Raw genomic sequence first — 10,253 nt, 5'->3', positions numbered from 1 at the left:
AAACAAATCGAAATATATTTTAGATTTTAGATTCTTCAATGTTTTCCATTCCTTGACGACAGCTTCTTACACACTCTGGTAGCATTCTCTCAACCAGCTTCATGAGGAATGCTTATGGAAAAGTAAAAGGGTGAATACTTTCTGAAGGCACTGTTCAGTATATAAAGGGAGACTCATGCCCAGTCAGATGGACTCCACCACATTGGTTAATTATGTTGTGTTGATTTGAACAAAGATTGCCATCTTATGAATCCTTTTTATTTAGGAAACAGACAGACAGAGACAACACAAATTGCTGAAAATGTTAAGCAATATTGAAAATATTACAACCACCCATGAAGTCCTGATACAATGATCAGTCCCCTTAGTTCAGGTTGACGATGGGTACTTGTGTCTGATTGCCCAGTGACATATGTCCCAAAACAGACATAACAAATTGGCTTTCAATCATTCCTGCAGTGATAAGGTAACTGTGAGGCTTGAAATAAATATTTTAACCCCAGCATTTGAAAGTATCAATTTTACAGGATGGAATTTATTTTCTGTGTTCAGTAAAAAGATTAATCTGGAATTTGAGGCTGGTGACGCATTATGGTAAAAGCTACTGAATGTGCATGTATTTCACAGCAAATTAAACTATTACATGTTCATAACGTGCAGAAAGTCAGCGTACATAAACACATTGCCTGGAAATGTTGTTCCAAAACAAGAGCCTGACTAATGTAATTAGGAATGTATGCTGAAGGCTATGAATTTATATTCATGCAGAAACTGTGAGGAAGTTTCCTTTTGCAGTTATTCCCTCCAATTCCTAACAGCCTGGAGAACACTACGTACTGAGAAATAAGAAAAGCTGCAACACTCAAAGACAAGACTGGACAGGCAGTTAGATGTCAATGCAATTAAGCTTGAATGCTTTTAGTACACTGAAACAACCTCTTTACACTCCATAATATATATGCCTTATCATATCAGTCTACATTTTTATATTGAGTGACATTTGTCCAGTTGCATGGCAATTTCAAATTATTCGGGCAGAGTTGCAAAATCATAAGGCCACTTTCTTGCTTTTCTTCGTAAGGAGAGAGGGAGAGAGACTGGCTCATTCCAGAGCTCCAGCTAAAGGTAGCATGATTAATGACGCATTTCCTAATAAACAGCTGCCCACAGCCTCCATCATCTCAGAAAAACTCAGTTAAAATAAATGTTCTTATTGGCCATAAAAACATTCTCTTATGCATTTCATTGACTTGCTATGAATGAATCTAATAAATGTGAATTGATACACCATACAGTGGAGATTCAATCATTGCTTGATTTTCAGAGCAGAGGCAAATAGACACTAACTTTTAAGGCAGATAAATATTTTCCAACAAAAAAGCCGGGAAAACAATTGTAATACTCTTCAGTGGGAGAACAAGTATTTGATACACTGCGATTTTTGCAGGTTTTCCTCCTTAAGCAAACATGTAGATAGTCTGTAATTTTTATCATAGGTACACTTCAACTGTGAGAGATGAATCTGAAACAAAAAATCCAGAAAATCACATTCTCTGATTTTTGTAATTCATTTGCACTTTATTGCATTAAGTATTTGATCACACTACCAAACCAGATCCATTCCTGGAGACCTGTTAGTTTCTTTTAGAAGCCTCCTTTCTCCCACATTACCTGTATTAATCACCTGTTTGAACTCGTTCCCTGCTACAAAGGGGGCGAAGGTGAGATCAGCTTCCAGAACACACGCCAGGACCTGGGTCATGACCTGAAGAGAGCTGGGACCACAGTGCCAAAGAAAACCAAAGCAACCACACTGTCTGTGATGATGTTAAATCCTGCAGCGCAACGCAAGGTCCCCTGTGCTCAACCAGCGCATGTCCAGGCCCCGTCCTGAAGTTTGCCAATGACCATCTGGATGATCCAGAGGAGGAAGCAGAAGGTCTGTGGTGATGGAGATAATCAGAGCTTTTTGGTCTAAACTCCATCCCGCCGTGTTTGGAGTGAAGAAGAAGGATGAGTATTACAACCCCAAGAACACCATCCCAACCGTGGAAGCAATCTGGAAACATCATTTTGCCCGGATTAGCTTCTGCGAAAAAGGGATAGGACAACTGCACCGTAGATTTAGGGGAGGATGGATGGGGCCATGTGTATGTCGCGAGATCTTGGCCAACAACCTCCTTCCCTCAGTAAGAGCATTGAAGATGGGTCCGTGGCTGGGTCTTCCAGCATGACAACGACCCGAAACACACAGCCAGGGCAACTAAGGAGTGGCTCCGTAAGTTAGCGCATCTCAAGGGTCCTGGAGTGGCCCTAGCTTCAGTCTCCAGACCTGAACCCACAAGAAAATCTTTGGAGGGAGCTGAAAGTGCCGACCCCCAGGACAGCGACAGTCCTGCAAGCCTGGGATGAGGTCTGCTGGAGGAGTGCCAAATCCCTCTGCAGTGGTTTCAAACCTGGTCAAGACCTACAGGAAACGTGCATGATCTCTGTAATTGCAAACAAAAGGTTTCTGTACCAAATATTAAGTTCTGCTTTTGTGATGTATCAAAATAATGTCATGCAATAAAATGCAAATTAATTACTTAAAAAGTCACGTGATTTTCTGGATTTTTGTTTCAGATTCCTGTCTCCTGCTAAAATCGCAGTGTATCAAATACTTGTTCTCCCCACTGTATTATATTTCCAAGCTCAAAACCCTTACACATTTTAAAAAATCAACATTTTCTATCACGTTTATTACTGGGTGGAAAAAAGTGCAATAATGAATCAATTTTCAAACCGAGCAATTGTGAACTACAGAGTTTATGAGACCTGTGGGTATTCAGGCTTGCTCCAGTTCCACGAGTACTCCATCACAGTCTTTTGGGTGGAGGAACATGACAGATTTTCCCGTGACACCTATCCGTGGTTCAGCTGACAGGGTTCTTATGTTCCTAGCCTTCAGATCCACTATCGCCGTATTGATATCATCAACCTGAAATCACAAAAAATAACTCTATGATTACATTAGAGAACCGACAGGCGAGATAAGGATAGAGTGAGTGAATACAGCCCATTCATGTGGGCTGAAGAGCACATGCAGCATTGCTAAGACTGACTCACCTCAATGCAGATATGGTGCATCCCACCAGATTTGTTCTTCTGTAGGGAAGCCTGCAATGGGGCTCTTCTCCCGAGTGGGTGCAGCAGTTCCAGCTTGGTGTTACCCAACTCCACAAAGACAGTGTAGACTCCATGCTCAGGAAGAGGAACTTTATCGCTGACCTGAGCCCCCCAGCACATCTCTGTAAAGAGCAGTGGCTTTCTCCATGTCTGGTACAGCTTCATAGCAATGTGATTCACTTCCCAGTTTCCAGACAGATCCTGGAATACCTTGGCAGAGTGGTGTTGAGGTTGAAAGTGTCCTCAGCATTTGGAGAACAAGTGTGACGAACACACTTTGAGAGAGATCCTGTAACTAAAGAAATAGAGTGTTTAGTTCTGCCATACTGCCAAACCGTTTCTGTTTCTCCTCCGGAGTACGGATCATATTTGATTGAATATGCTACCTGGATAAGTCAAGTAGCTTGCAACAGGAACACTTGCTAAAAGTAATTCTGCACTAACAACGGTGGATCTAGCTTATTTTGTTGTGTAGCCCGAGATAAAAACGTCTAAAGAGACTGTTTCTGACATGTGAAACACTATTTATAAGCTGCCGTTAGCAAGCTGGCTAACAACAACAACTAGCTACTAGCTATCTATACTTACGTACAACCTTCAACACAGACGCCGCCATATTTTCGAAGATTCGTGCAACGTAGGATAGCGAATCGGTTTGAATGTCAAGACAATGGGATAGAGCACACGTATATTGCTTTTCAATTAAAAACGTATGTTACACTTGTAAATAAAGTTATTTGGGATATGAATGTTGTCTAGCTAAATCTAAACCGGACCTGCTATCCGGATCTTTGTAGCACATTAGAGGTTTGTTTCCGGGGGGAGCATATTTTCTTGTTACACACATGTTCCCATGTGAGGGAAAAACGATGGCTACTGGGGAAATAGGTAACACGTTGGAGAGCTGTTTAAAGCTACTAAACATAAAAACTGCACATCCAGAACATTTTCTTAGGTAAGTGCAACATCTTTATAATAATATCCAGATATGTTTAACTTAAAATCAATTCACTCACTTGCTGCCATCGTTACACAATGCTAAGGCTAGCTAGCATCTAGCAAGCATTCCCTGTTTGGATAGCTAGTTAGCTAGAACACGTCATCAAATATTCTTAAAAGATAGCCCAGCACCCGATAAACTTGATTCTAATAATTTAGCTACCCATGATTAGTTGAGCCAGGTGTGGGTACTGGGCTAGAACAAACCCATGCACACCCTGTGGGTTTTTCCAAAGCCAGGGTTGGTTGAAGAAGACTCCTACTAACCACTGTACTACTTGAAGAATGCTGTTAACAAACATTGCTAGTTGTATTCTTTCTTTGTGTGTATAGTCTTCAGGATGGAGTGCAACCAGACTTCACTTCTCTCACTAAGACCCTGTATGATTTACACAAAACCCATGAGCCAGCAGACTCAAAGGGAAGCCCTCTGGACCAGCTGGTGGTTGAGAACTTTGATGAGGAACAGATATGGCAGGAGCTGGAGCTCCAGAATACTGCAGTGCTGAAGCACTTTGAGACAGCAGTGAGTCAGGCTGCCTTGGATACAGCTCTGAGTATCCTGTTTAATGAAGAGGATGCTGACAGAGCCAGATGAAGGGGGATGAACAAGATGGTGACGACATAGAAGAGGAGATGAGAGAAGGGGATTTGGAAGATGGGGAAGGAGAAGAACCACCCATGCTTAAAACTGCTATGGATGCCTTGAGAGGGGATAACACAGACGAGGACTCTGATGTAGATTTTGATGTGGACGCATTGAAAAACAAGCTAAACAGAAGAAATGCTCAGCGGAGAGAGTCAAAACCACTGGGTCCTCCATCAGAGGTTGATGACAGGTTCTTCAAGCTCTCAGAGATGGAGTCCTTTTTGGACGATATGGACAAAAGGGAGGGGAAGGAGGGGGATGATGATGTAGACTACTTCCAGGACTTGCCCTCTGGAGATGAAGATGAAGACATAGACCTCTTCGGTGAAGATGTTTCTTCCAAAGAAAACAAAAAGACAAGCACAGTATGTATCATATTGCTTTTCTCTCTGCCAGACCTAGCTACTGTTCAGCTTACATGTGTTTGGTGTCATTACTGTAGACCAACACACTGATTAAATTCCTATTAATGTACTATGTTCTTTCTGTAGCTGGAAAGTTCCAGGAATCTGAAGTACAAAGACTTCTTTGATGCTGTGGATGATGATCCTGCACAAACAGCTGACCAATCAGACGCAGAGGATGAGGACAACAGTATGGATGGGATGCAAGATGAAGATGATGATGAAGAAAATGAGTAAGTGGCAGATACAGGAATCTCATATTAATGTCATGGTTGGAATTGCATCAATAGGGAATATAGGGGAGGGATATTCATTTTGTACTTAAGATACGTATACGTGTTGTGTTTGTGCCTTTGCTGTTTTAGGAACTTCGTTGAGGATGAAGAGTGCAGACAAGCCAAGGAGGCTTTGAAACGTGTGACCTTTAACCTACCTGGAGAAAGTGACGACAGTGAGGGAGAAGACATGGCGGACATCTTTGGAGGAAAGTCTCAAAATGCTACAAAACCTGAATCCAAATCATCCTTTGAGAAACGACAAGACAAGGCAAGCTTTTCCTCAAGGGTTGTTTCAGAATATCTAAATTGGGTTTGGTGTAATTTCAGTTTACTCTCATTTCATCTGCCGATATAGAACTTTATGTAGCACACTAATGAAATGGTAAATTCTTACCTTACACAGATGGCTGAAAAGATCCAGGATTTGGAAAAGGCTGCCATGGGAGAGAAGCCATGGCAACTGACAGGAGAGGTGTCTGCTCAGACTCGTCCAGAGAACAGCCTTCTGGAGGTGGATGTGGCATTTGACTCGGCCTCCAGGATGGGTACGTACCACATACTTGTCAGCCTGTTCAGTTTAGCTGTCATTCCTGTTGGAGATTATTTAGTATTTTACTTACTGCAAGTTTGTGTCGGCTGTGTGTGTGTGTGAGAGAGAGAGAGGGGTTTGTTCAGTCAGGTAACAATTACTCTGTTTTCTCTCAGCCCCTGCTGTAACAGAGGAAACCACTTTGCAGCTGGAGGACATCATCAAGCAGAGAATTAAAGACCAGGTCAGTGTATAGCAACAAAACCAACGCATGCTCAACTATGGGGCCAAAACAGACCGGGTTGGCTTAGATTGCTGACAACATTTAAACTATATGTCTCCAATGTTTATTGAAAACATACATTTGCACAATGAGAACTTGTCTTTCAAGTACATCGTCATAGTTGTTGGTTAGCTAGCTAGTGAATCTGAGCCATTTTAGCATAGACAACATCAGTCAAAACACCTAAAAACAAGACATAGTATCAAAGAACAAGATCAAACTAGCTGAGAAGAGCCACCTAAGATTCCCCACATGGCAGCTTCTTGTCACTGCTACAGTATCTGGCCCTTCAGAATCTCAACAACACACCAACGTCTGCACCATTGAATCGCGAATGGATCATTTTTCGTCGACGTTGTCAGCTAACGCGTCTTTAGAGACTGTTAACTCCATCTTGACAACAAACTGAACAACTATTCTCAGTTGGATCCAGCTGAATGTGTCATCATCGTTTCATTCTGAGTAAATGGGTGGAACAAATATAGGTCTATCCAGTATTTAGTTCCGTAACCGCATTGGCACATTTCAAAGGCAATTTTTATTTTCGGACATGTATTTTTTTTTCCAAGGTGTGGGATGATGTGGTCCAAGGGAGAGAAGCCTAAGGAAGAGGTGTTTGAGTACAAGAAGAGGCTGACTCTGGACCATGAGAAGAGCGGCTGAGCCTTGCAGAGGTTTATGAGCAAGAGTACCTCAAGCAGAATCAGGTAGTTATTTCATTATATTTTTAGTGTGAACATACTTGGCTTTTCTCGTATATTGCAATGAATGCATTTTTTGTTTGTTGAATTTATTATTTTATTATTTCTATCTATTTCCCTTGTATTTCAGCAAAAGACAGAGGAAGAAGAAAACCCAGCCCATGTAGAAATTCAAAAGCTCATGGATTCTCTATTCCTTAAACTTGACGCTCTCTCTAACTTCCACTTCACACCCAAACCGGTGAGTTTTCCTGTCAATGTTTCCTTGTGCCCTGGACACTGCAAAGCTGCAGCTGGCTCAAAACAAAGCAGCACACCTTGCCCTTAACTGCAGACACAGAACTAACATCAACAACATGCATGATAGTCTTTCATGGTTGGGGAGAAATTGACTACTTCACTTCTAGTCTTTTTAAGAAACAGTTGTGTGTTGAAAATGCCTAACCACTTGTATAATCTATTTGCATACACTTCAAACAGACATACCCCACCAGACACACCACTATAGGTTTCACAGTACCCAAACCAAAAAACTGATTTAATGCGTCGCTCAGTTATGTATAGAACCATGTCATCGTGGAATGCTCTGCCACCAGAGGTTACACAGGCAAAAAGCAAGTTTAGCTTTAAAAAAACATATTGTGTCACAGCGCCTCTCCTCTTTCTAAAGATCCAATTTAACTACTGTAAATATGAATAGTGTGTAAGTAGTATTTTTGTCGTCTCTCTTTCCTATATATAACTCTTATTTTATTTTTAATGTAATATCTTATGATTTTCTTGTCTATTACTGTTCTGTACATTGTCATGTATTTATCCGTTTTATGTGGACCCCAGGAAGAGTAGCTGCTACATGTGCAGTAGCTAATGGGGATCCTAATAAACTACATTTCGCATTTTAGTCATTAGCAGACGCTCTATCCAGAGCGACACAGGAGCAATTAGGTTAAGTGCCTTATAAGGGCCATCGACAGATTTTTCACCTAGACGGCTATTAGAACCAGCGACCTTGGTTACTGGCACAACGCTCTTACCCACTAGCTACCTCACCCTAACTAACACTAGCATTTGCATGACAACCAGAATTTATGCTTGTCTTTAAAGATGGTATATTTAAGCAATAAGGCACAAGGGGGTGTGGTATATGGCCAATATACCACGGCTAAGGGCTGTTCTTATACATGACACAACGCGGAATGCCTGGACACAGCCCTTAGCCGTGGTTTATTGGCCATATACCACAAACCCTCAAGGTGCCTTGTTGCTATTATAAACTGGTTACCAACATAATTAGAACAGTAAAAATAAATGTTTTGTCATACGCGTGGTATACAGTCTGATATACCAGGGCTTTCAGACAATCAGCATTCAGGGCTCGAACAACCCAGTTTATAATGAAGGATTTTGTACAAATGTGGAAATGCTTTTTGCACAATATTGATATGTTTTTTTATTTTCTTTGTGTCCTGCAGCCTGTTCCTGAAGTGAAAGTTGTCTCCAATCTGCCTTCTATTGCTATGGAGGAAGTCGCTCCAGTCAGTGCTAGTAATGCCACTCTATTGGCTCCAGAGGAAGTCAAGGTTTGTCATGCATACCTCTCCATAACATGAACATTTCATGAAGGCGTTATGGGAAATCATATTCTAGTAGAGGACACTGACGCGTACAAAAGCATTCAAGGGTTGAAGACAACCAATGAACTACTGTGCTGTCCACCATAGTAGCCTTTTAGTAGATGCTTCTGAGGACAGGGTAACACCATTTCCTTTCTGATCTTAGGAGAAGAACAAGGCTGGCGACGTGCTGGGTGACTCTGAAAAGACCTCCACAGACAAGAAACGAGACAGACGCAAGAAGAAGAAGGTGAAGCGCATCAAGATCCAGGAGAAGGAGAAGAGACAGAAACTGAAGGAGGCTAACAGAACTGGAGAGAATAAGAAACAATCAAAGGCAGAGGTGGCAGAAAACCTCAAGAAACTCACAAAGGGAGGCAAAGCAACATTATTGAAGGTCAGTGTTTTCTTTCTCTCTGCATGTCTCGTTTTTTATATTTAGTTAACATTGTCTTTCAAATGCAAGCCCCTCCATTATATTTCTGTGTGATCGATATAGACTGATAAGGCCATTGTGTGCTCCACACATTTTCATTTGTATGTATTACAATAGCTAGGATTCAGCTGTCTGTCACAGTTGCAAATAGTTTCTTAAAAATAGATGTTGAGCTTTTTTTATTTGTTCTCTGTTCAAGGATGAGGGGAAGGACAAAGCTCTCCGCTCCTCCTCCGCCTTCTTCTCCCAACTACAAGACCAAGTGAAGAGCCAGATTAAAGGAGCCAAGGACCCGGGCTCCAAGAAGAAGAAACACAAAGAACTCTCAGCCAGCAAACTCAAGTTGTAACATTTACATTTACATTTTGAGTCATTTAGTAGACGCTCTTATCCAGAGACTTACAGTTAGTGCATACATGTTTTTTCATACGCCCAATTTGATTGTTATGATGATGTCTGTTTATGATGATGCATATTTCTTTGTACAGATTTTTTTAAACGATTTTAAACCAGGCTCCAAGTTTGTAATTTGCAATAAAAAAAAAGCAAGACTTGTCATATGTAATTTATTCAGACTTTTTGTGACCAATTAGATTCACACTATTGATCTGTTCAGCTAATCGATCTGGGGCAGCAGGTGAAAAATCTTCTGATGTGCCCTTGGGCAAGGCACTCAACCATAATTTGCTTCCAGGGGCCCCATACTACTATGGGCTGACTCTTTCCTTATTTTTCTCGGAATACTTTTCTGGGTGCCAGGGCGAAGTACTGGGCATTCCATGGAGGTCCTAGTGTCTGCTGGTTTTTCGTTTAAATCAAGACCTAGACAACCAGGTGAGGGGAGTTCTTTACTAATCCGTGATCTTAATTCATCAATCAAGTACAAGGGAGGAGCCGAAAACCCCGCAGACACTGCCCTCCGTGGAATGAGTAGACCCATGCCGTAAAACCATATTTTACTGCACCTATCCGGTTTACGTGACAAAAACATGTATTATTATTATTAGCTAAATCGTTGATTCAATTAGTGATTATTGTTGAAGGTTCACACTACTACTCCTGCAGCTTATTTTTCATGTGAGTATTAAAGGGTTTTTCTGGTTTTAAAAATTTAGCTGCGGGGTGTAGTTTTGAAACTCAGCCTTGCTGCTCTGTGCAGTTTGACCAGATATATTGTGGTCGTCTTCCTCAAAACA

The 10,253-nt window shown here is 41.4% G+C and overlaps 2 pseudogenes; one reads left to right on the top strand and one right to left on the bottom strand.

Moving 5' to 3' along the window:
* Positions 1-2,824: 2,824 nt before the first annotated feature.
* LOC123482416 lies at positions 2,825-3,781 on the bottom strand (annotated as a pseudogene).
* Positions 3,739-9,476, top strand: LOC123482417 (annotated as a pseudogene).
* The last annotated feature ends 777 nt before the right edge of the window (positions 9,477-10,253 follow it).

The sequence above is a fragment of the Coregonus clupeaformis genome, chromosome 32 (genome assembly GCF_020615455.1).
Source record: "Coregonus clupeaformis isolate EN_2021a chromosome 32, ASM2061545v1, whole genome shotgun sequence".
Taxonomy (NCBI): Eukaryota; Metazoa; Chordata; class Actinopteri; order Salmoniformes; family Salmonidae; genus Coregonus; species Coregonus clupeaformis.
This window is presented reverse-complemented; position numbering and strand designations above follow the sequence as displayed.